At 42.1% G+C, this 26615-nt stretch overlaps 1 protein-coding gene across 7 annotated transcripts in view; it reads right to left on the bottom strand.

The window, feature by feature from the left end:
* Positions 1-26615, bottom strand: part of EXOC6B (exocyst complex component 6B) — a 456321-nt gene that overhangs the window by 122293 nt on the left and 307413 nt on the right. The gene's annotated exons all lie outside the window — the stretch shown is intronic.

Raw genomic sequence — 26615 nt, 5'->3', positions numbered from 1 at the left:
TCTCTGTATCAGTCATGGATCAGCACTCACATCGCACTCCCCATCTGTACCCAGCCCGGGCCCAGGCAGCTAATAATCCAACCAGTGGACCAAATTCGATGATGAATCCTAGTCACGTGTCATCTAAGGCACATTGCGCATCCGCTAAGAAGAATGCTAATGGGTACAAGTTACAGCATAAGCTTATTTTGCACATCATCTTTCATGAAAACTGCACGCTTTAGAGAATTTACTTAGTTCCTAGACCAAAAACAATAGCATTAATTGTATTCATAAGTCCTGCAAACTCAAATCAACAAATGAACCAGTATCTGAAGATATGCAGAGTGGGATTTTCAAAACTGTTTAGTAATGGCCTAACTCCGTTTGTATTAAAATCAATGGGCGTTTTACCATTGACTTCAGTGGGAGCGGAGCTAGGCCTAGTGCTGAATTTCTCCCCAGATAACACATGGAATCTATATTATGGTGTGGTTGTAGCACTGTTCTCAGGCACTGGTTTGGATGAGAAGCAGAGTGGAGGTAAGCCCATGGCCCACTGCAGGGCGCACACTGGCCTCCTGCATATAGCTGTAAATGTAAAGTCCATTATAAAGACTGGCTCTAGCAAGCTTAGTGCTCTTCAACCTTCTTCTGATGCTATCTAGGCTCCTTGCAGACACAAGCAAGGAGCGAGCTGAAAGAAATGTCATCGAAGGAACAAGGTAATTGAAATAGCTGTGGTTATCCTGATAGAATCACTCCCCGGGGGGAATCCGAGGCAGTTGGCTGCACCTCCTGTCTTGTCCCACCCTAGGGAATGTGATTATCAACATTCTGCTCTCCTTAAACCATACCTAATTCACCAGTGATTAATTAACTGGTGGTGCCTACAGGCAGGAAAAGTCAGCCATTATTACGTGAGGGCAGCAGTGACTGCTGCTGTGCACTAAAGCAAAGCCAAGTGCTCTGTGAAGACATTTTAAAACCTGTGCGGATAGTAACTTCTTTAGCTCCAGCATGAGAAACATAAATGACAGCAAGTACAAGTGGCCATGACCGCTCCGATAAAGGTGATATCCTGTCTATACTTATAGGCATCAGGATTTTCTCACAGTACTTAGGAATTATTCCTCTTGTACATATACACAATTTAAACTCAAAAACATAAAACGTGACCCATTTCCTGGGTTTTCAGTTTAGCCACAGCCACAAACGCTGCCTGCCCCCGCCCCCCCCAGTTTCAGGGCTATCTGCATGGGGAAATTTACTGGTATAATTATACCAGCAGAGCTGGGCCAGCGTAAGTCCCCACGAGGATGCTCTCTTTCGGGATTCAGGATGCCTTTTTTGGTTCCACTTAAACAATTTCCAGAGACACAAACTAAACTGAAAAGTATCAGAGTAGCAGCCGTGTTAGTCTGTATTCGCAAAAGAAAAGGAGGACTTGTGGCACCTTAGAGACTAAAATTTATTTGAGCATAAGCTTTCGTGAGCTACAGCTCACTTCATCGGATGCATTCAGTGAGTGATCACTCTCGTTACAGTGTGTATGTTAACACCCATTGTTTCATGTTCTCTATGTATATAAATCTCCCCACTGTATTTTCCACTGAATGCATCCGATGAAGTGAGCTGTAGCTCACAAAAGCTTATGCTCAAATAAATTTGTTAGTCTCTAAGGTGCCACAAGTCCTCCTTTTCTTTAAACTGAAAAGGGAACTCTAGATCCCGAAAAAGAGATGTCCACATGGGGAGATATACGGCCACAGCTAGCTTTACTGGTATCATTGCTTAAAGCACAGTATAATTATATTTCAGGGTAACAGCCGTGTTAGTCTGTATTCGCAAAAAGAAAAGGAGGACTTGTGGCACCTTAGAGACTAACCAATTTATTTGAGCACGAGCTTTCGTGAGCGTGAGCTGTAGCTCACAAAAGCTTATGCTCAAATAAATTGGTTAGTCTCTAAGGTGCCACAAGTCCTCCTTTTCTTATTATAGTTATATTGGTATAGCTATACCAGTAAACTTGCGTAGAAAAGCCCTAAATCTCTAGTCCTGTTTCTTGGTGGAATGCAGGAGGATTCAATAAGAAACAGGATCAGAGTTTTAGGGCTTTTATACACATGGAAATTTACCAGTAAAATGGCTTATAGCATAGTATAAATATACTGGTACCGTGACATATATAAACTTCCTCACGTAGAAAAGCCCAAAAACTCTGATCTGGTTTCTTATTGAATCCTCTTTCACGCCACTAGCTACACCACATATACTGTCCCCCACATAACCTTCAGTTCCCGTGCCTGTTCCAACATTTGTAAAATAGGAATGACGCTTATCTTTTGTAGTAAGGCAATCTGAAAATTATGGATGAAAAGCCCCATATAAAAGCTAAGTACAATTATTTGTGCAACAGGATTTAGGGACAATCATACTGAGTGTTTCGTTGCACTTCTTTTTACCACCAGTTTAATAGTTTGTGAAAGTTGTAAGGTAATTTTTTTTACCAACTACTTAAACCTCTTGAGATTTGTTAGCATATTGTTAAAAACTTAAATTGCTATTAGCTTCAGCTGCTACAGGAACTAAAGAGAAAATTCTTATTAAATCTTTAAGTATTATTTCTAACACGCACTTTCTTTCGGCCTTGCCAATTAAATTTCATGTTTGAAGAACAGCTGAGATCTCAACACAGGGAAGATCGTGCCAGGTACAACTGCCCGGAAAGGTCAGACAGGCGATACTGGCAGTAAAAGGACTGGAGTTAATCATATACAGTGGTGGGGTAGCAGTGCTGCTCCCAGGATTTGAGAGAGACCAGGTAGGTGAGGGAATATCTTTTATTGGACCAACTGCTGCTGGTGAGAGATATAAGCTTTCAACCTCTTCTTCAGGTCTGCAAAATGTACTCAGAGGGTCACAGCTAAATACAAGCTGGAACAGATTGCTTAGCATAAGTGAGCTGTAGCTCACGAAAGCTTATGCTCAAATAAATTGTTTGTCTCTAAGGTGCCACAAGTCCTCCTTTTCTTAGCATAAGTAGTTAGCACCTATTTTAAGGGACCATTCAAGGTGAAGGGGCCGGTTAACACCCCCCTGCGGTGCGAAATATGGGCAAAGCCAAGCACGAACAATTAAGGATGTAAGGAGCCAGGGATACAAAAGGGAGGAATCAGAACGACTGGTGGTGCAGGAAGTAAACCAGATATTATGGGGATAAGAAAAACATGGTGGGATAGTCGTCATGACTAGAATACAGGCACTGAAGGATGTGTGTTCAGGAAAGATAGAAATAAACAAAAAGAAAAGGAGTACTTGTGGCACCTTAGAGACTAACCAATTTATTTGAGCATGAGCTTTCGTGAGCTACAGCTCACTTCATCGGATGCATACCGTGGAAACTGCAGCAGACTTTATATACACACAGAGAATATGAAACAATACCTCCTCCCACCCCACTGTCCTGCTGGTAATAGCTTATCTAAAGTGGTCATCAAGTTGGGCCATTTCCAGCACAAATCCAGGTTTTCTCACCCTCCACCCCCCCACACAAATTCACTCTCCTGCTGGTGATAGCTCATCCAAAGTGACAACTCTCTACACAATGTGTATGATAATCAAGTTGGGCCATTTCCTGCACAAATCCAGGTTCTCTCACCCCCTCACCCCCCTCCAAAAACCACACACACAAACTCAAGAGACTTACTCTGAAACTTGTCAATAGAAATAAACGTAAACGTCGTGGAGCAGCACTATATATTAATGACGAGGTAGACTGTAAAGAAATTCAGAGTAGCAACCGTGTTAGTCTGTATTCGCAAAAAGAAAAGGAGGACTTGTGGCACCTTAGAGACTAACCAATTTATTTGAGCATAAGCTTTCGTGAGCTACAGCTCACTTCATCGGATGCATAAAGAAATCTGTTGGCATAAAGTGGAAAATGCAGTGAGGAGAGAGGTGTGGGGGGAGAGAAAACCTTTTGAAGTGATAAACACCCATTTTTTTCATGGTCTGTGTGTATAAAACATCCTCACTGCATTTTCCACTTTATGCACCCGATGAAGTGAGCTGTAGCTCATGAAAGCTTATGCTCAAATGAATTGGTTAGTCTCTAAGGTGCCACAAGTCCTCCTTTTCTTTTTGTAAAGAAATTAGAAGTGATGAAGTGGATCAAATGGAATCTGTGGTCAAAATCACTGAGGAAAAAAAGGTAACAGAGGCTGCACTGAGATAGTGCTTGGGGTGTCCTACAGACCCCCAAGATTCAATTTCAATATGGACAGAGAAACCTCTTAAATATTTTTTAATGAAATAAATGCTACTGGGAATTGTGTGATTATGGGAGACTTTAATTTCATAGAATCATAGAATATCAGGGTTGGAAGGGACCCCAGAAGGTCATCTAGTCCAACCCCCTGCTCGAAGCAGGACCAATTCCCAGTTAAATCATCCCAGCCAGAGCTTTGTCAAGCCTGACCTTAAAAACCTCTAAGGAAGGAGATTCTACCACCTCCCTAGGTAACGCATTCCAGTGTTTCACCACCCTCTTAGTGAAAAAGTTTTTCCTAATATCCAATCTAAACCTTCCCCACTGCAACTTGAGACCATTACTCCTCGTTCTGTCATCTGCTACCATTGAGAACAGTCTAGAGCCATCCTCTTTGGAACCCCCTTTCAGGTAGTTGAAAGCAGCTATCAAATCCCCCCTCATTCTTCTCTTCTGCAGGCTAAACAATCCCAGCTCCCTCAGCCTCTCCTCATAAGTCATGTGTTCTAGACCCCTAATCATTTTTGTTGCCCTTCGCTGGACTCTCTCCAATTTATCCACATCCTTCTTGTAGTGTGGGGCCCAAAACTGGACACAGTACTCCAGATGAGGCCTCACCAATGTCGAATAGAGGGGAATGATCACGTCCCTCCATCTGCTCGCTATGCCCCTACTTATACATCCCAAAATGCCATTGGCCTTCTTGGCAACAAGGGCACACTGCTGACTCATATCCAGCTTCTCGTCCACTGTCACCCCTAGGTCCTTTTCCGCAGAACTGCTGCCTAGCCATTCGGTCCCTAGTCTGTAGCGGTGCATTGGGTTCTTCCGTCCTAAGTGCAGGACCCTGCACTTATCCTTGTTGAACCTCATCAGATTTCTTTTGGCCCAATCCTCCAATTTGTCTAGGTCCTTCTGTATCCTATCCCTCCCCTCCAGCGTATCTACCACTCCTCCCAGTTTAGTATCATCCGCAAATTTCCTAGATTTCCTAATTTCCTAGATATAGATTGGAGGACAAGTCCTACTAATAATAGTAGGGCCCAGATATTCCCGGATGTGAGAGCCAACAGATTTCTTCACTAAATAGCCACCAGATCAATGGCAGGATTTTTAATGAATCTATAAACTCAGGGGTTGTACCCTGTGACTGGAGAATTGAAAATATAGTACCTATATTTAAGAAAAAAAGTGATCCAGGAAACTAAAGGACTGTAAATTTTACCTCAATTGTATGCAAAGTCTGAGAACAAGTTTTGAAATGGAGCGTAATTAAAGGCATAGAGGTATCTAATATGGTGTTACAAAAGGTAGATCATGCCAGACCAACCTGATTTCTTACTTTGAAAAGATATCTAATTTTCTAGACAAAGGAAATGCAGTAGATCTAATCTACCTGGATTTCAGTAAAGCATCTGATATAGTTCCACATGGGAAATGAGTTAAATTGGAGAAGATGGGATCGATATGAGAACTGAAAAGGGGAAAAGGAACTGCGTAAAGCAGGGACTACAATGGGTCATGCTGAAAGGTGAACTGTCAGACTGGAGGGAGGTGGACCAGAAGAACAGCCACACTAGGTCAAGACCCATGGTCCATCTAACCCAGTATCTGGTTTTCAGGCAGTGGCCAATGCCAGGTGCTTCAGAGGAAATGAACAAAACAGGGAAATATTGAGTGACCCATCCCCGGCTGTCCACTCCTAGCTGTTGATAGTTAGAGGATAGGGACACCAAGCACATGAGGTTGTATCCCTGACCATCTTGCATTGATGGGCCTACTCTCCATGAAAGTTCCTCAAAGGTCAGTCTTGGGACCAATCTTATTTAACATTTTCATTAAATGACTGTGGCACAAAAAATGGGAATGTGCTAATAAAATCTGACGACACAAAGTTGGGGGTATTTCCAATAGAGAGGAGGACTGGAATATACAATACCTGGATGACCATGAAAACTGGAGAAATAGAAATGGGATTAAATTTAATAGTGCAAAGGAGAAGGTCATGGCACTTAGGGGCTACCAACAAGAATTTTTGCTCTAAGCTGGAGACTCATCAAGTGGAAGTGACAGATGAGGAGAAAGACCTGGGGTGTACTGGTTAATCACAGGATGACTATGAGCCATCAATGTGACGCAGCCACAAAAAAGGCCAATGCAATCCTAGTGAGCATCAAGCGAGAGATTACCAGGAGAGATTGGGAAGTATTAGTGCCATCATACAAGGCACCGGTGAGACCTCATCTGGAATACTGTGTGCAATTCTGGTCTCCCAGAAAGATGAATCCAAACTGGAACAGGTGCAGAGAAGGGCTAGTAGGATGATCAGGAACGGAGAACCTACCTCATGAAAGGAGACTTAGGAGCTCAGCTTATTTAGCCTAACAAAACAAAGTCTGAGGGGAGATACGACTGCCCTCTACAAATACGTAAGAGGGATAAACACCAGGAAGAGGAAGTAGTTATTTAAGTTACCGGCCAATGCTGACACTAGAACAAATGGACTTAAACTGTCAATAAGTTTAGGCTTGAAATTAGATGAAGGTTTCTAAACGTCAGAGGCGTTCCAGAATAGCCTTCCAAGGGGATGAGTAGGGGGCAAAACACCTAACTCGTTTCATGACTGAGTGATACATTTATGGAGGGGATGGTACGAGGAGGTTGCCTGCAATGGCATATGCCCCATCCACAACTGCTATTAGCAAATATCTCCAACGGTCTGAGATGGGATGCTGGAGGCAGAGAATTATTTCCCAGGTGTCTGGCTGGTGGGTCTCATCCACACATTCAGGATCTAACTAATTGCTATATTTGGGGTTGGAAGTAATTTTCTCCTAGGTCAGACAGGCAGAGGCCCTGGGGTTTTTTCATCTTTCTCTGCAGGGCAGAACATGTGTCACTTGCTGGTTTGAACTAGAGTAAATAGAGGATTCTCTGTAACTTGAAGTCTTTAAATCAAGATTTGAGGACTTCAGTAACTCAGAGCTATAAGTCTGGTTTTCTAAACCTTTTATCATTTTTGTTGCTCTCCTCTGAACTCTCCAATTTGTCCACAACTTTCTTGACGTGTGGCACTCAGAACTGGACACAGTACTCCAATTGAAGTCTCACCAGTGCTGAGCAGAGCAGGACAATTACCTCCCATGTTACTATACCCTAAATATTAGCCTTTTTTGTAACTGTATCACATTGTTGATTCATTAAATTTGCAACCCCTCCCAGCTTTGTGGTGTCCACAAATGTTATTTGCATACACTCCACTCCTTTATCGAAGTCATCAGTGAAAATATCAAATAGTTCTGGAGCAGGACAGACCCGCAGAACCCCACTAGATATATCCCCCCCTCTGCAGGTTTGACAGCAAAGCACTGATAACTACTCTTTGAATATGGTCTTTCAATCAGTTTTGCACCTATTTGATAGTATTTTCATCTAGACTACCATTTCCTAGTTTGCTTATGAGAATGTCATGTGGGACTGTATCAAAAACCTTACTAAAATCAAGACATATCACAACTATCCAACTACAGCTTTCCCTCTTATCCATCAGGCCAGTAACACTGTCAAAGAAGGAAACTAGAATGGTTTAGCAAGAAATGTCCTTGACAAATCCATGTTGGTTGTTACTTATCACTCATCTTATAGGTGCTTACAAACTGATGGTTTAATAATTTGTTCAACTAATTGTTTAATAATTTGACAAGATGTGAATAAGCCATCTTGTTCAGAGTGGCAGGCACTATTTTCAACTTTTTTTCAATATAATCAGAGCTAAAACATTAAAATATTGAACACTATAATTTACAATGCTGTTCTCCTTTTGAAAAGTGGCTATCGTGTATGTAAAACTGGCAACTTCTTCAATCAACAGATATGTTCTTCATGGGCATTTTCATGCATAGCTGCTTACATTTTCCTTAACAAAAAAACCTAAACACAAAATTCTTCTAGTCAACACGGCTATGAGAGCGAGCTTGACTCTTCTCTGTCAAATGCATTAGCCAAATCATGACTGGGGCACACCTCTACAACCCCTGATGTCAATGGAGCTGCAATGATGTAACTGACAATATAATTTAGCTTGCAGAATCCCAAAAGATGAAAACAGCCATGATGTGGGAGCAAGATAGAATCACAGAATCATAGAACCATAGGGTTAAAAGGGACCACAAGGGGTCATCTAGTCTAACCCCCTGCCAGGATACAGGATTTGTTGTGTCTAAAGACACAACAAGACAGATGGCTATCCAGCCTCCTTTTGAAAACCTCCAATGAAGGAGCTTCCACAATCCTCCATGGCAGTCTGTTCCATTCTCCTACTGTTCTTACAGTTAAGGAAGTTTTTCCTGAGATTTAATCTAAATGTGGTATGCTGTAGTTTGAACCCATTGCCTTGTCTTACCCTCTGTGGCAAGAGATAACAATTTTTCTCCATCTTTTTTATGGCAGCCTTTCAAGTATTTGAGGACCGTTATCACGTCCCCCACCTTAATCTCCTCTTTCCCAAACTAAACAAACCCAGGTCCTTCAGCCTTTGTTCTCAGCTACTCTTCAACTCCCATGATATGAAAGGGGTTTGTTCTTTCAATAAGAAAACCAGGGATCTGTTTTTCAGAGTTTGAATTCCGGATGCTTCTGAAGAATTATGATGGAAATTATGAAGGAAAATAATGGTAAGGAAATGGACTGATAGAGGCTGAAGAAAAAGTAAACTTTAACAGAAATTTAAGGAGGGGTTGAAAAACCAAGCTTTCCCTATAGAATATGGTCAAGGACAGGCAGGCCATTGGGACCTGGATCCCATTCATCTGGCTGAAATACCAGCTAACAGGAAAGCTATCACCAGAATAGAGAAAAATACTATAAGCAATCCACCTGAGCCTTTTAAAAAAGGGAGCACTGAGAGACATCCTTGAGGCTTGACTAAGATCCTATGGCTGAGAAGGACATTGCACCAGAAGATAGATGTGGATATGGTGTTTTAATGGGCAAACAGATTCCCCCACCCACTAAAGGGGAATGCTAACTGCTAAGCAGACTTCCAAAGATGCCACCTTCTACAGACCAAAGCAACAAGGTGGGGCAAGTAAGTTTCCTTTCCCTGCACATTTATCATACCCCATAGTCTCAATCTAATGCATTTTTTTTAGGTGCTTTCTTTCATAATCTTAAACCAGTTTTGCTTGCCTGGTTTCTTCTCAGGTTTTCCAGCTACTTTTCAACTCCCAGTGGCAAAACTTCCACTAATTCTAATGGGAGCTGGATTGTTTTTTAGTGTTTTTTGTATCAATTGAAGATCCACTGCCACTCTACATTTCAAACCTTCTCTGGCTAAGAAAAGCTAGACGAAGCTCTCTCTTTACAGCCTGTCAAGTCACTCCTTTGGTCACAGGAGTCCTAGAGAAGTGATATGCGGTGACCTCAGTCCCATTGCTACCCCACAGTATTCTGTTCAGATTCTTTTACAGCCTTTATCACCACAGTAGTTGAGTGCCTGCCAGAAATGTCATATACAACTTGACTAATATCTGTTATATGGCTTGTTTCTTCTCCCTTCCACTCTCTATGAGGAAACTGTGTGGATATTTAAAAAAAAAAACTATATTATATATACCCTGTGCTATCAACAAAAGGCAGACCAAAGAAGTGCACATCTTGCACTTGGACTGGACAGTAGTGAGATTTGTGGTGGTTCTAGATCCTGTGGTCCTTCATTCCAGAGAGTTGGACCAACACCTAAGAAAGCTGTCCTTGCACAGACAAGTTTTACCTTTGTGGTAGTCAGTTCCACTGAGCTTGAGGAGTAGAGCTGTCTATTCTCCTCATCCTGGAGCTTCAGGTGACTTTTTAAGATGTCCTTGGGCCAGAGCATGCCTGAAGATAAGACCTAATGCCTTCAGTTTGGCACTGTATCTCTGAGAAGCTAGCATAGAGTGGAATATAGCTCTAATACACTTGCACAGGCCTGTGTTGCTGAGGAACTATGCTGCCATGTTCTGCAGTAGCTAGAATTCCTCAAAGGCTGATGGTTTCATGCCCAGGGAGACAACATTGCTGTCGTACAGCTGAGAAGTGACAAAGGCATGTATTACTGTGTATGATGGAGTATTTCAGTGAATCTCAGTATGATCGAGAATAAGCCAAAGAAACAAAATCTGACCTTGTGAGGTCAATGTGCAGACCTAATTAATTTTTTAAATAGTGTTATCTATGTATACGAACTATTTTACAACTATGATGTTTCTGTTAATCCATACAAACTAATATTTTGCTCTCACACTAGCTTGTGGTTAAATTGCAGAACTCACAAATTAAGCAGGTTCAGGATGCTAAAGGAAATGGTATCAACAATTCAATAGGTAGCACTCTACCTTGTGATTCAGAATTGAACCAATGCCCCAGCACAATAATGAGTTCTGTGCTGCTGGAGGAGCACATTTCAAATAAGATAAAATGGATGTCGTGACAACTTATAGTCATTAAAGACCTTGTGACACTTTTTCTCCTACCTGGATACCTCCATCCTTTTCAGTTGTATGCAATATTTTGCTTCATTTCCTGCCCAAAACTAGTTTGTAATATTGCTATATAGTGTTCAAAAGCTGCTTTGCTTGACTCCACAGACCTCTGAAGTCCTTCTATATAAAAGTTCTCCACATTTGTGGGTGTAATTTTTAGGTACAATTTTAGATGACTGGACAATGAAATAATCTAAGCATTATCATCATCAATCAACGTTTAACAACTGCAGGAGCAAGAACATTAAATATATACTTGTATGTTTTAATAAAAACCGGGACATACTTACAGAACAGCTAGTTTTTATGGCAGCTTTCCAAAATTCTACTCATCTTCCCAAATGGGGAGAGAACTTGGTTTTTTTGGATGGTTGAGCAAAATAGCATGAGTTATTTTCATCACTGTAGTAAGGACAGGCAAGTAGATTTTAATGCCTATGCTAGTAAGTTTTCCTGACAGTTTTAGAAGAATCTGTTTTTAAAATTAATCAATATAATCTTAATATATCTTGCAAGCGACAACCATTGTTGGGTTTCATTCATTTTCTGCAGTGGGGATATTCCTTCTGGTAAGATGCTGGTCTATCCATTATAGAGAAAATACACTATGTGTCTCCTATTGTTTATTGCGGTTCCCAGTGTCCATGAGTATTCATTACTCACCTCAAAACAAACAACTTTATTAAAATTAACATGAAACATGGGAACTTATGTCAGGTAGAGCCAAAGGCTTTTACATTTTATCATGTATTTGTACCATTTTGACACATTCAGTGATTTAAAGATCACTTGTGCCAATTTCTCATTTCCAAACATAGTGGTAATCACAAAACTATTTCATTGCTATTTTTCTTCATTATTGAGAACAGTCACTTGGGTTTTATTGTGCCCTGGCAACTCAGGTATATTTGTTCACAATTTCATTCTAGCTTTAAATGACAGATATAAACAAAGCTGTTAGAAAGGACAGACAGCGGTAAGTTGTGCGTTGGGGCCAACATTTTGAAACATGAGATCATTTAAAAAATGTAATGTGCTCTCTTCTTCTGTTTTACAAAGAAATCGGGTGTTAAGAGCATTATTCTTTAATGGGAAATACAAATAATAATTTGTACCTGTCAGGCCAGATCCAACTGCCATTGAAGTCAGTGGGGCAAGACTGAGCCCTTACAGAACTTTCCACCTGTAATTCTCAAAGTTCTTTACAGAGGAGAGGAAGAGCGGTCATCTACATTTTACATATGGTGTAACTGACGCACACAGAAGTTGAAAGACTTGCCCAAAGCTACATAGTGAGAGTCGCAGGCAGAGCTGGGAACAGAACCTAGGTGTCGTGAATCCCAGAACCATTTTAAGTCCATTAGATGACAAGTGCTCTTCTGTTCTGGATGCAATGAAAGATAACATTCTAACGTTTGAAAGACAGTTTTGAAGTTTTCTTTCTCTATGTAGACTGAAGGTGGTGATGTGAACTGCCCTGGGACATTCATCAAGTATTTTGCCATGAAGCTCATCTTGTCAGCTATACCATAGCCATACCACCGTCTACTGTTATCCTATCACCTATGGTTCTTTCGGAAGCACGTTGGTGGCCGTTCAGTATGTGGTGCTCTTCTTTGGGAGTAGGCATTGAATCTACTCTCTAAGTGTTGCAAGAGGCCTGGAACCGAAATGACTTGCAGCCATCTTCTGTATGGACTTAGCATAACCCACAGCCATTTTGTATATTCAGCCACCATACATTGGAAATAAAAACTACAGCCGGGAAAATTCGGTCTTGGCTTAGGTAGATAGACAATACCAGTTGCAGCATTACTAAGAGGGATAGATACAGTAAAGTCACAGATTCATGAAAATGGAAGGGAGCACTGGAATGGGTTACCTAGGGAGGTGATGGAATCTCCTTCCTTAGAAGTTTTTAAGGTCAGGCTTGACAAAGCCCTGGTTGGGATGATTTAGTTGGGGATTGATCCTGCTTTGAGCAGGGGGTTGGACTAGAAGATGACCTCCTGAGGTCCCTTCCAACCCTGATATTCTATGATTCTAAGGGAGTATGGACAAGCTAACCTTGAGTTTCTGCAAGTTTCTTACTGAATGTCTGAGTTTCTTGTTAAAAGTTACCTTTGCTGATAAGTAGAAAATATGAAGTTTTGCTATTGGTAGAGAAATTGTTTTATCCCATTAGGGGTTATGATTGGCTAGATTTATTGGCTAGATTTAAGTATAGGGGTTCTCACAACAAATTTTTTGGTGGCCTTAGACTGTGGCCGCTAACTCTTGCTGGTGGACACTGACAATTTTTTCTAAAATACTTAATTAACTTTAGGAAAAACAAATAAATATGCACATATCCATGTCCAAATCACTGTAATTGATTTCTGTAGGTTTTTTTTTTTGCGACCTCAGTAATAAAAATAATGGACAGTTGTCTCTATTCTTTACTGGACCGAAACAGAACAGAAACACAAAGAAGGTGCTTTGGATGTTCTGCTTTTTTGGCTGATTTTTTTGTAAAGACTTGCTAGCTAGTAAGTCTGCTGCTGTGAAAAGTGAGATTTGTTAATATCATTTTTCACAGCTGACTTACTCAGCCCCAGCAAGCTGGGCAACAAATTAAGCCCTGGATGGGGGGGGGTGGATAGGGAGGCGGAGGGACCTGGGGCGATGGGGGGGCTGGAGGCAGCAGCGGGGCTTGGGGTGATGGGGGGCGGGGGTGAGCCCAGAGCTGGAGCCTGGGGTCCCGCTGCACGAAGGAGGCAGCAGGGGCCAGGGATGATGTGCAGGGAGTGAGTCCAGGATTGGATCACTGGGCCAGAGCCCAAAGCCCTGTGGCTGGGGGAGTGAAGGGGGGGAGGCGGAGACCGCTACCGCCCAGCCAGAGCCTGCCACCTGCTATGCCAGGGCTGAAGCCCGAGCAGCACAATCCCTGGGAAGGTGGGGAACTCACTCTGGTCACCTGCTTCTACAGTGTTTGTGGCTCCAGGAAGGGGCATGCACCAGCGCATGCCGGACGCCCTGGGGGGGAGGGGCCACTGCTTTGCCCCTCCCCCCCACCACCCAGGAGGCTGTGGCCACAGGAAAAGCCCCTGGTGGCTGCATTTGAGAAACACTGGAAGAAGGACTCTCATTTTAACTATAATAATGAGGGTCAGAAGAGAAGCTTGTTGGAACCTAACTCCAGGACACAGCTCATGATCAAAGCTGCCAGAACGCTTATACCCTGCACAACCATACCCCCATCGGGAGATGGCCATCGGCTTTATTGGGAGTGGTGAGCGTTAGATGCTTGGAGTGTGTATTCTGTTGATTAATTGATAATAAATTTACATTAAGGATATTTACTGTGTAAAGGCTTTTCCACTGGGAAAAGGTCCCATTAACCTGTCGAGGGTCACTGCACCCAGATGGGGGAGGAAAGGACTCTAAACTTGTGTGGATAACACAAGCTGGCACTAACGGACACTTGTGGTGCTGATATCTTTCACTTAAGATGTAAAAATAAAAAATCTTTGCCACTCCTGGACGAAGATCCTACCACACTTTTCACAAGAGGACTGTCCTGATATTAAAACTTAGTAACCTAAGTTCCAATTCCAGCAACTGGACACACTACGGGCAAAATCAAGGGAATAAAACTAGCAAATACTATGAAAGTGTGAGGAAACCGAGAAATCCCCTTTAGAGAATTCTTGGCTGTCTTTTGAATAGTATTGGCTAGGAATACCCACCCATATGTGTCTAAAAATCATACAAGCAAACTGAATTGGGAAGGAGCATGAATGGCTTATAGGTATTTATGACAATTGCTGTCAACATGCCTACCATGTTGTACATGTTCTTTTGGCCAGCAGGGCTTACATAATGAAGAGTGCGTAACATGATATTCCTCTGAGGCAAAAGAGCAAAATCTTGTGCTCAGGTATCTAGTCAATAAGCAGAGTGGAAGGAATTAAGGAGGGAAAGGTAATTTTTATTACTACGGCTTGATAGCACAACAGCTTCTTTACTGAACCTTCAAACAAAGATTTTTTGCTGCCCCAAGAGATTTCCTAGCACCATTTCATTTCACAGACACTAACTGGAATCTGAAGAAGAAATAAATACAATAGGGACTTCCAGAAAATTCTCCCTGGCCGCTCAGTTTTCATGCAGGGGATGCTTGGGGTCAAACACACTCCTGGTGTCAGTGGGCACAACCCCACTGAACTCAGTGGGACTACCTCCCTAGCCGAGAATAAGGCCTTTGGTTTCCACAACCCTGACATCTAAAGATGTTTAATCATTTAAACAAGACTAAATTCCCCATGTAAGAGAGAGCTCAGAGTCTTAATAGGATTTTAAAACACACACAAAGTCAGGTAATTCAGATCCAACATTTTTTGGCTTTGTAAAAATGTAACTATAGATGTTTTCTAAATAAAAAATACCAATTAGCCCAGTTATAAACAACCTCAGCTTTAGCTGCTTTTGGACCAAAGATTCCATCTCTCCTCCTCTTCCTCCTCCCTTTCACCTTGGGTAGGAGGCAACTATTGAGCTTTAGGGATGTAGGAATCACCACACTGGATCAGAGCAGTGCCCAGTTTTCTCCAGTATCCTGTCTCTGACAGTGGCCAGTATCAGCATCAGAGGAAGGTACAAGAAAACCTTGCAGCTACGGGATAACCTGAGCACAATGAACATTTTTTTCCTCACCCCAAATTAATTGGACACTGATTAATTAGGCCCTGAAGTATATAGGTTAATATCCCTTCCAAACTTCTTGGGTTTCTTAAAATCTTATTATAAATCTAAAAATTCCTCTTAGCCACATATAAGCCCAAAGTAAATGATACAGGATGTTCATGTTTGTGTTTGGAATGCATTCAGTTTAATGTTGTTGGGCATTAACGGGCTCAACGGATAGTGATCAATGGCTCCATGTCTAGTTGGCAGCCGGTGTCAAGTGGAGTGCCCCAAGGGTCAGTCCTCGGGCCGGTTTTGTTCAATATCTTCATTAATGATCTGGAGGATGGTGTGGATTGCACCCTCAGCAAGTTTGCAGATGACACTAAACTTGGAAGAGAAGTAGATACGCTGGAGGGTAGGGATAGGATACAGAGGGACCTAGACAAATTAGAGGATTGGGCCAAAAGAAATCTGATGAGGTTCAACAAGGACAAGTGCAGAGTCCTGCACTTAGGACGCAAGAATCCCATGCACCGCTACAGACTAGGGACCGAATGGCTAGGCAGCAGTTCTGCAGAAAAGGACCTGGGGTTACAGTGGAGGAGAAGCTGGATATGAGTCAACAGTGTGCCATTGTTGCCAAGAAGGCCAATGGCATTTTGGGATGTATAATTAGGGGCATTGCCAGCAGATTGAGGGACGTGATCGTTCCCCTCTATTTGACATTGGTGAAGCCTCATCTGGAGTTCTGTGAGCAGTTTTGGGCCCCACACTACAAGAAAGATGTGGAAAAATTGGAGAGAGTCCAGCGGAGGGCAACAAAAATGATTAGGGGACTGGAACACATGACTTATGAGAGGCTGAGGGAACTGGGATTGTTTAGTCTGCGGAAGAGAAGAATGAGGGGGGATTTGATAGCAGCTTTCAACTACTTGAAAGGGGGTTCCAAAGAGGATGGATCTAGACTGTTCTCAGTGGTGGCAGATGACAAAACAAGGAGTAGTGGTCTCAAGTTGCAGTGGGGGAGGTTTGGGCTGGATATTAGGAAACACTTTTTCACTAGGAGGCTGGTGAAACACTGGAATGTGTTACCTAGGGAGGTGGTGGAATCCCCTTCCTCAGAAGTTTTTAAGGTCAGGCTTGACAAAGCCCTGGCTGGGATGATTTAGTTGGGGACTGGTCCTGCTTTGAGCATGGGGTTGGATTAGATGACTTCCTGAGGTCCCTTCCAACTCTGATATTCTATGATTCGCTGCACTAAATGTGTCTTTACCCTAGAAACTTCTGATGCTGTTTTTCTGTATCTATTACACCATTTAACACAGGTAGTTCATTTCACAGCATTTCTAGGGGCTCAGAGTGATGCACAATTAGTATATTTAGCCTGGGGGGAGCAAAGACTCCCTTCTTCCTCTCTATGGGCTCCCAGCCAGGCACAGGATCAGCAGGCATATGCCATATACTCGACAGCGTGTTTCAATTTCTAGAGGGGAAACCTGTTACGCTGACTGCCATGTTCTTCACCAGTCCTCCGATGAGCACTCTGTTAGCCTTCAGTAACTGCACATGCTGCATTAACGATGACAATATCTGTGCAATGGTGTAAGTGCTTTGGAAGAGTATAGTACACTTCAAATGGGATACCTCTGGTCAGGCAGAATAGGTAAAAACTAATCCCTTCTCTAGCTAACTCACCAATGGTTCTGCCAGATTTCAGAGGAAGCCACAATATGCCTCCATATCCAGAAGGACAGGGCAGACCAAAGTTTAATTTTTGCATGTAGGCATCCCAGTAGGTGATCTCACATGCAACTTCCCCGCGGTTGCATGGGTTTAAACAATGGCAGTCTCTGATCCCCATTATCCTCTCCGGGGCAGCTGTCCAATCAGCCTCAATGTTGGCATACACGCATTTCATAGGAAATGCTTTCACACTGGAGCCCTTCCAAACTTGCCAACACTTCAAGGCCAAGAACAATCTTTTTTTAAGTGATGAGGGGGGCATGCAGGGGGAGGGGAAGATTAAGTATAACCAAGGACATGAGCTCTTTGAATAAAGGATACAGAAAAAATTTGTCAAAGTTACCAATAAGTTATTCAATGATTTGACAAAGCTGAGGGGACTATTATATTAATAAAGTCTTCCAGGAAAACCTCTGTTGTATCAATTGTTTATTCAAACCTTTACAAACTTCATAAAAAATTAACTGGATTTGGGGCAGGGAACCGGAGCCATAGGCGAAAGTTTACAAAATACAATCCTTGAGACGCCTGAATGTCTGCCGGTTTGCCCCTTTTGATTTCATTGCTAGGCATTACTCAGTTACTAAGTGGTTAGTACTCTAAATAAAGCGCTGGTCCTTCCTCCCAAATACATCATTGGAGCGGGGTTCATGGGTTTGGATTTTAAACTCCTGTAATTCTTGAGTTTACCCTTATTTTACAACGAATCACTCAGTTCATGTTCTTCAGTACAATCTATTTTAATGCATGTTTCATAACCATTGTTTCACCTCTGTGGTCTAGATCTACGTGACACCATCTCAAGGGGAAACTCCTCCCCTTCACAGATCTCCCTCCTGTCTGTGGATGTCACACCCACTATGGCCAACTGAAAGTCTGCCTGTGGATCAGGTGCAAGTACAGAACTCCAGCAGTTGCGTACCACAGAGTCTTCCAATGATTCTGGGGTTAACATGAGACCAGGCAAACCTTCAAGAGTGCAATTCACAGGCTACCTCCTATGTAGCCTGCAAATCCCTGCTGAGTCCATCATGTTTCAGGAAATCAGGCATGAAATCATCTAATTTCATTTGTATTTCATCCTTGGGCGGTAGATTAAACCCTTCAGAACCCAAGGGGCAGAATAGCCACCATGGGGAAGGTCAGCACGGTAACTGCAGAACATTGGTATTATTCACGGTAGCATATTTGTTTGAAAATAGCAAATATGTTAACAATTAGAGAAGGGGAAAGCTGAAAGGCTGCCTTGTTAATTAAGGAACTTGCTATCAAAGGACTCATTAAAAGCTACTGAAACTGAATGGCTGTTCAAATAAATACCCATTAATCTTAACATGCAATCAAGGAGCATGCTGCCACTACCTACATCACTGTAGGGGAAGGGAAGGGGTTCCTCAGATGCACACCTAACCCTGTTAACAAGCATAAAAACCTCTGTGTAAATCATGTAACCTAAAGGCAACATGCCATGGATTTGAAATGCGAAGGAAGAGAGTTCCATACGTTGTGTTAAGACTTCTACAATCACGGCAGTTCAAAACTAAGCGTTCCTGACTGGCTAGTAATTTAGCCAAGAAAAGGGCTTGTATAAAACGCCTGTTTATTTTCAGAGTAAAGACTTGGAAGATTTCTCATAACTGAAAGGCAGCCCAGTAAACAATGTGCAACAATGAAGACGGAGACAAGGACTTGAAGTGACCTCAGACTTGCCAATTTGGTCACTGCCCAACACCTGAATTTAATTAATTTGTAACATAATGTTAGACGTGGGACACACTTAACCTGGGGTTTGGTTCTATATGTCTATACATTACAGTGCCCGTACTTCCTTAAAGGGGCAAGGGAGTGTTTGTTATACCAGACAGCAGAAGGAGGGTGGATGCCAGAATAAGTGGCCTGAATTTGCCAACAGGTGAGTGCTGCATGACTGCACCTGGGACACAGCTGAGAGTCCATAGCGGGCTGGCTGCAGGGCAGCAATGCAACACCGAGTCTTGTCTGTCTAGTATAACAGAGTCTACCACAGAACTAGTCCCTACCTGCCAGAGAGCAGCACTGCCTATAGTAAGTGTTCAAAACCCATGGGATTTGTTTTCAATCTGAAATGCACACAAAACTCTTTCCCAATGTACACATCACTGTGCCCCCATGCAGGCACAAGCAACATTGTGTTCTGAGCAGCGCAGGACACTCACCGGGAACCATCCTGAGCTGTTAATGGTTGATGCTTCCTGTTTGCTAGAGTCTTACCTGATTCTGCTATCTGCCTCTTCCCCTGCCACAACAATCACTTTTATTATTTATGATTTATATGAACCTAGGACCGAGTATATTGAGACCATTCCTGACAGGGGTTTGTCTAACATGTTCTTAGAAACCTCTAATGACAGGAATTCCCCAACCTCCCTAGGTAACCTGTTCCAGTGCTTAGTTATCCTTATAGTTAGAAAGTTTTTCATAATATTGATCGACATCTTCCTTGCTGCCGATTAAGCCCATTGCATCTCATCCTACCTTTGGTGGACATGGAGAACAACTGATCGGCAACCTTTTTATGACAGGTTTCAGAGTAGCAGCCGTGTTAGTCTGTATTCGCAATAAGAAAAGGAGGACTTGTGGCACCTTAGAGACTAACAAATTTATTTGAGCATAAGCTTTCGTGAGCTACAGCTCACTTCATCAGATGCATTCAGTGGAAAATACAGTGGGGAGATTTATATACACAGAGAACGTGAAACAATGGGTGTTACCATACACACTGTAAGGAGAGTGATCACTTAAGATGAGCTAATACCAGCAGGAGAGCGGTGGGCAGGGAGTGAGGAAGGGAAACTTTTGTAGTGATAATCAAGGTGGGCCATTTCCAGCAGTTGACAAGAACGTCTGAGGAACAGTGGGGGGTGGGGGTACACCTTTTACATATTTGAAGATTTAAGTCCCCCCTCTGCCTTTTCTCCTCTAGACTAAACATGCCCTGTTCTTTCAACCTTTCCTCTTAGGTTACCTTTTCCCAACCTCTGACCAATTTTGTTGCTCTCCTCTATACTCTCTCCAAGTTGTCCACTTCTTTCTTAAAGTGTGGTGCCCAGAACACAATACAGTACTCCAGCTGAGACCTCAGCAGTGCTGAGTAGTGCGGGACAATTATTTCCCACGTCTTACATACGACACTCCTGTCATTCTGGGATGTATTAACATTCGCCGCTTTCTGCAACAGCATCAGACTGCTAACTCATATTCATTTTGTGATTCACTATAACTCTCAGATCCTCTTTGGCACCGCTGCTGCCTAGCCAGTTATTGCCCATGTAGTGTGTGTGTGTATTTGTATAAAGTGCTCTGGGAATTTTAATGATGAATTTCCTGATTTTTGCACAGCTGAGTTCTAGATCTTAACACAGACATACACAGACGGTGGCTCTTTAGTAGGTCTCCTGTGTCTCTCTGCAGCACATAATAGTAACACACTGTATGATTTAATTATTAACCAGTCTAAGTTATTAATCAATCAGGATGCTTTAACTATGTTATTAACCAATTCAGTTATCAGCTTGCACTAAGTTATTAACTCATTTGCTGGGAGAATAATAAAAACCACTGAATATTTTCCCTGTCATTCACACGACGGTGGCTCTTCTGGGTAATGCTGATCGCTACCTTGGCTCCGGAACCACTGAGGTCTGAGTGTCACTGTCCTAACAGAACGTTGACAGAATATTTTGTGTTAAATTTCCATTTTTTGCTTTAAGAGTGAGTGATCACATGGTGAAATAAAAGGCAGTTAAAAAAAAAAAAGGACCAAAAGAAAGAGAGGCTGGTGCATTTATGTCCCTGGGCTAGACAGTCAGATACAGATTTGAAAGTTTCAGAGGGGTAGCCGTGTTAGTCTGTATCAGCAAAAAGAACGAGGAGTACTTGAGGCACCTTAGAGACTAACAAATTTATTTGAGCATAAGCTTTCGTGGGCTAGAACCCACTTCATCAGATGCATGCAGTGGAAAATACAGTAGGAAGATGTGTATATATATACACACACAGAGAACATGAAAAAATGGGTGTTGCCATACACACTATAATGACAGTGATCAATTAAGGTGAGCTATTATCAGCAGGAGAAAAAAACCTTTTGTAGTGATGATCAGGATGGCTCACTTCCAACAGCTGACAAGCATATGTGAGTAACAGTGGGGGGAGGCGGGAAATAAGCAAGGGGAAATAGCTTTACATGGTGTAATGACCCATCCACTCCCCATCTTTATTCAAGCCTAATTTAATGTTGTCCAGTTTGCAATTTTGAAAGTGCAAGCCACTGACTGCAAAGTCAAATCAAACTGTGCAAATGCTGGGGCTCCAAGAATCAGAGTGAAATGCACCTTAACGTTGTAAGTAATGTGTAAATATTGACAACACTGAAAAGGGCTTTCTGGACAATTAGCAACTGCTACGGTAAGGCAGGAGTGCTGAATCTCTGCTCTCTTTGTGCCACTGGAGGCAGGGAACCTGGTGCAAGCCCCAAAGGGGAGTGGTCAAGCCCGAGTCCAGGGGACAAGTCTGAGCTCCGTTTGGTATTTGCAGGAAGAGAGGTGCAGCCCAAAAGGCTCGGATTAGGGGAACAGGTTAGGACCAAGAAAAGTGGTTACAATCTTCAAATCAGTCTTCTCTGAACAAGAGCTTCCTGCCTCTCTCTGCTCCATCCAAATACTCCTCTACATTTCCGATAGCAGCTTGAAATTTTTTTTTTTTTAAAAAATCACTCAATTATTCTTGAATCACTGAAGATTGCAAGAACAGTGCAGGCACAAAGATCAAGATACCGCCTTCAAGTTGCCTCTGCCTCCGATACCCAGAGTTAGGCTCCAAGAACCCACCTCTCACGGTATGGAAGACAGATCTGTGACTGACTTTACTCATCTCGGTGCTGAATGAACTGGTCAGACCATGGCACAGCAGAGTGATGCATTGGTTAGGGAGCTTAGCAGTAGACAACTATTAAAACTAAACATATCTAAACCTGTAGGACCAGATAACTTGCACCCAAGAATATTAAGAGAATTGGATAAGGAGCTTCCTGAACCATTAATGCAAATTTTAAACAAATCTTGGAAAACTAGGGAAGTTTTAGAGGAAAGGCAAAAAGCTAATATTGTGCCAATATTTAAAAAGGCTAAAAGGGATGACCTGGACAGGGAACCTGATGCTGACCCCAGGCAAAATCATGGATAGGTCAACATGGGAAGCGACCAGTAAAGAATTAATTGGCATAATTAATGCCAATCAATGTGATTTTGCGAAGATGAGTTCATGAAGCTGATATTTTTAGTGAGATTTAAATTTTGTTACTAAAAGGTAACTGTGATGTAATATCTTTTGACTTCTATAAGGCATGTGTGTCTTAATATTGCAGGATATTCTGACAAAAAAAAATTAGCACTACATAAAATCAGTGTAGACCATATTACATATATTTAAAACTGGCTAACCATTAGATCTTAATAAGGAATTGTAAATATGGCATCGTTAGCCAGTGAGGATGTTTCCAGAGAAATATTAGAGTGATCAGTTCTTTGCCCAATGCTATTCAATACCTTTATCAATTATTTGGAAAAAAACTGAAATCATCACTAGTACAATTTACATGACACAAAGATTAGTGAGTCGGTTGTACAGACTGATCTGGATCACTTGGAAAGATGGGCTCATGTGAGCCACATGTGTGTTAATAGAGTGAAATGCAAGATCATACATCTAGGAACAGAGAACACGTCACACGTGCAAGATGGGAGACATGAAAAGGACTTAGCTGACAAATTGGAAATGGTAGAGAAAAGAGCTACAAGAATGATATGAGGACTGAAAAAAAAGACCCTATAGTGCATTTTTCCTCTTAGCAAATACTGATTTCCTCACCCCTCTATGCACTCCCTCCTCCGGTGCTTTTGTCTACTACTGTACACAGATTCATAGATGCTAAGGTCAGAAGGGACCATTGTAAGGATGAACCAATGCCTAAGGGTTAGAGCACAAGGCTTGGAGCTCTTGGTTCTATTCTAGGTTTTGCTACACATAATAGGTAAGCTCCTTAGGCTGTTTGCTTCACTTTTGCCATCTGTGAATTGAAGAGTATCACAGATATTAAGAGCCTAATGTATCAAAACTTAGGACTCATTCTTTGAAATGCATTTTTTCTTCACAGACTATCCCAAACAGACAGAAGTGGAGAATTAAGTTTTCTATTTATCTATCAATCAATTTCACTGCAAGCTTCCTCCCACTAACCAAGCAATAAATCTCAGGTCTGAAAAGATACCTCCAAACATATGAAATTTCCCGCCCTTCCGCCCCCCCCCCCCCAGTTAGAAGTGGGGGCAACCTATCTGGAGACCTACCCCCTATGATGTGGGCTTAAACTAAAAAGTTTCTTCAGCAGAAAATAACTTTCAATCATTATCAATGTGGGCTCAATAAAAACCAGTGACCTACAGGCAAACAAACACCTGTAAAAGTAAACTACGGTACTATTAGAGGGATGATTTTTTTTTAAAAAACAAACGTCAGGCATGTAAATTGTGCACCTAGTGTGCATAATTACTACAACTACAAGTGCAAATCAAGCAATTGCATGAACAAGTGTCCAGTACTGAATTGTACAAGCAATCACTCATCTACACATAATACAATCACATACACAAATTAGGTGCACAACTGCACATTTTAAAAATTAGGCCTTGTAATTATTGATCTCAGGGTTTTGTTTTGTTTTTAGTATCTGAACTTGAAAGTCACCTTGCTTATATAAAAGACCCAGTGCTTGCTGTGAATGGCAGAATCTTGAAATCTGCAAGCCTCCATAAATCCTCCTACGCAACCACGTCAATTACGTCACACCATTCACCAGCATATTTACAACTATAAAGTTACTTGTAGACACCTCTGCATTTTTCCTGCTTTAGAACATTAATTCCATTTACAGGGCTGAAGGTTTGTTTTGTGGTATTTTTATTAAAAAGGGAAAATGTTTTTTCCCCAAAATTGTTTACCGTGTGAAAAAAATGTCCAGAGGGTTAGTTGGTTTTAAGAGGGAAATGTGCTCTAGGTTGAGACGTGTGTCTGCATTAGACATGACCAATCTGCAGTTTCAAAGGAATAGGTGACTGGTGTGTGACTTCATCAGATGGAAAGATTAATGGCCACTTTCTGATTGCAGACTGTGTCAAGCTCTGTATTTGAACTGGATCCATGTGGAACGATCCCACGAGCCTGAACACTGAGGCCAGTGTGTTGTGTACAGACTTGGAAGAAGAGTGGGACTGGCACAAAGCTATAAATGACACGGTTGAAGTTTGTGTGGCTTTGAAATTTGCCAAGGATAAGAGGAAGAAATTTTCTAACCATTAAATTAAAGCTAGTGATGAACAGTATTTACATATCATGAGGGTTCTGAACACAGAGCAACTCCTGTTGGATTAATAGCTGCCACTTAATCTGGACACCTTGTCAGTTTCATCACATTATACGGTCATTGTAAGGTTATAGGTATTCTGGTGCCCAAATTTACGGAAGTCCAGGAGAAGTGGTGACTACATAAACAAACAGTTACCTTTAAACAACATGAAATAGATTTAGGGATCTGGGCACAACTGGAATCTCCAAACTGGCTGACAGTGATATCATCCTGGAGTCCATAATCCCGCTTCTAAAGCGGTGAAATCCCTGGAGCCAATCACAACGCAGGATTCACTAACATCTGTAAGACCCTGCTTACTCCTAACAAGCTATTACTTTGTGCTATAGAATCCTCACCTTCAAAGATTGGTTTGGGTCCTGAGAGACCTCCTTTCTCCCTATGACAGGCCATGGCAGACTTGATCAGAGACAAAAGAGTGCTGGTTCAAAAGAGATGGGGATGCTACTACCAACCATCAGTCTTGGGTGCATTTGTGGGGGAATTCATCCCTTGTAGCTCCTCAACTTCTCTGCATAATGCCCCCTGTGCCGAACTCAGGTACTTGGGCTTGGAGTGGGGGAGGAGGATTTAGCTCTATAATGGAAAGCATGCTACCAGAAGAAAATCATCATGTTTAAACAAAGTTGGGACCTGCATTCTACTACAGCAACATTCTACGATAGGTTTGTCTGACTAATATGGCCAGGTATTTTCCCCCCCTACAGCTGCTAGTCAGACTTCACTATATAGTCTATAGCAGGGATTCCCAAACCGTGATCCATATATTACTGGTGGTACATGAGCTTGAAGTTCCATTATTTCACTTGACAATGATTTTTTTTATTTTTTTTTTTAAAGAAGGTGGTTTGTGAACCAACAAAGTTTGGAAGCCACTGGTCTATTGTATGGTTTTATAAACACAGTTCTGAGAAATTGCCATGTCTTCTCCATACCTGTCTAAGTAAAAATACTAGTAACCACAAAGTCCCTGAAACACAGCGATGGCTAACGTGATTTAAAAATGTAGTCGTTAGTGCAATTCAAAGATCTTCTCATCTGGAGTCTGGATGGCATCTCAAGCCACAACCAGCAGTCTGCGATAATATATGGAACAACGCTGCCCTTGGATTGTGTAATTGCGTTCATCAAGGTTGTGCTAAAGTCCAGCAAAAGCAAGAAAATTCACAGGGTGTCATGACATCTTTAACTAGCTGACCTCCACGGATATTTATAAGACGGAGGGTATGCCATTAAGAAGTCAATAGTTGCCAACTTACTATTCTTATTTTCTATTCCTACTTTAAAGGGAAATTGTGCTCTCTCTGTCATTGCCACACCATGTCATCTGACAGATACTGAGTTTTCAGTCAACTGCCACTTTTCAACAACCAACCCATATCACAAAATAGCAAAGACAGCAGCTTATCCTCACCACACAGCAAAATAAACCAGACAACCAGAAGAGCTCAAGAAAATAGACTAGCTTTGCAGAATGTGTCACGGGCCAACAATCTGAGGCTATTTCAGACCAACCTGGGGAGAGAATGAGTTTCCAGAGTCAAGGTTCCATCACAGAGGATACTGTTTCAGGAGTTAAATTGCTGAGCACAGGCAACTACCACTGAAGTCAACGGTTGCACACTCTCGGGGTCTATCAGGATTTGACCCATAGATTTGAGCAAAAAAGAGATCAGAAGGAAATACCTGATTTCTAATTTAGAGATGCCATGACTGTTCCACAATGTCAGCTGCTTTCCCATAAGCCTTTTTTCATATAGGCATAAAGCAGGGGTTCTCTAACTGGAGGCCGGGACCCCCCAGAGGGTGGCGAGGTTATTACATGTGGGGGTCAGGAACTGTCAGCCTCCACCCCAGCCCCGCTTTGCCTCCAGCATTTATAATGGTGTTAAATATATAAAAAAGTGTTTTTAATTTATAAGGGGGGGGAAGGTGTCACACTCAGAGGCTTGCTATGTGAAAGGGGTCACCAGTA

This window comes from Caretta caretta, chromosome 4 (assembly GCF_965140235.1).
Source record: "Caretta caretta isolate rCarCar2 chromosome 4, rCarCar1.hap1, whole genome shotgun sequence".
Taxonomy (NCBI): domain Eukaryota; kingdom Metazoa; phylum Chordata; order Testudines; family Cheloniidae; genus Caretta; species Caretta caretta.
The sequence above is the reverse complement of the archived record's forward strand: the minus strand, read 5'-3'. Positions and strand labels throughout refer to the sequence as shown.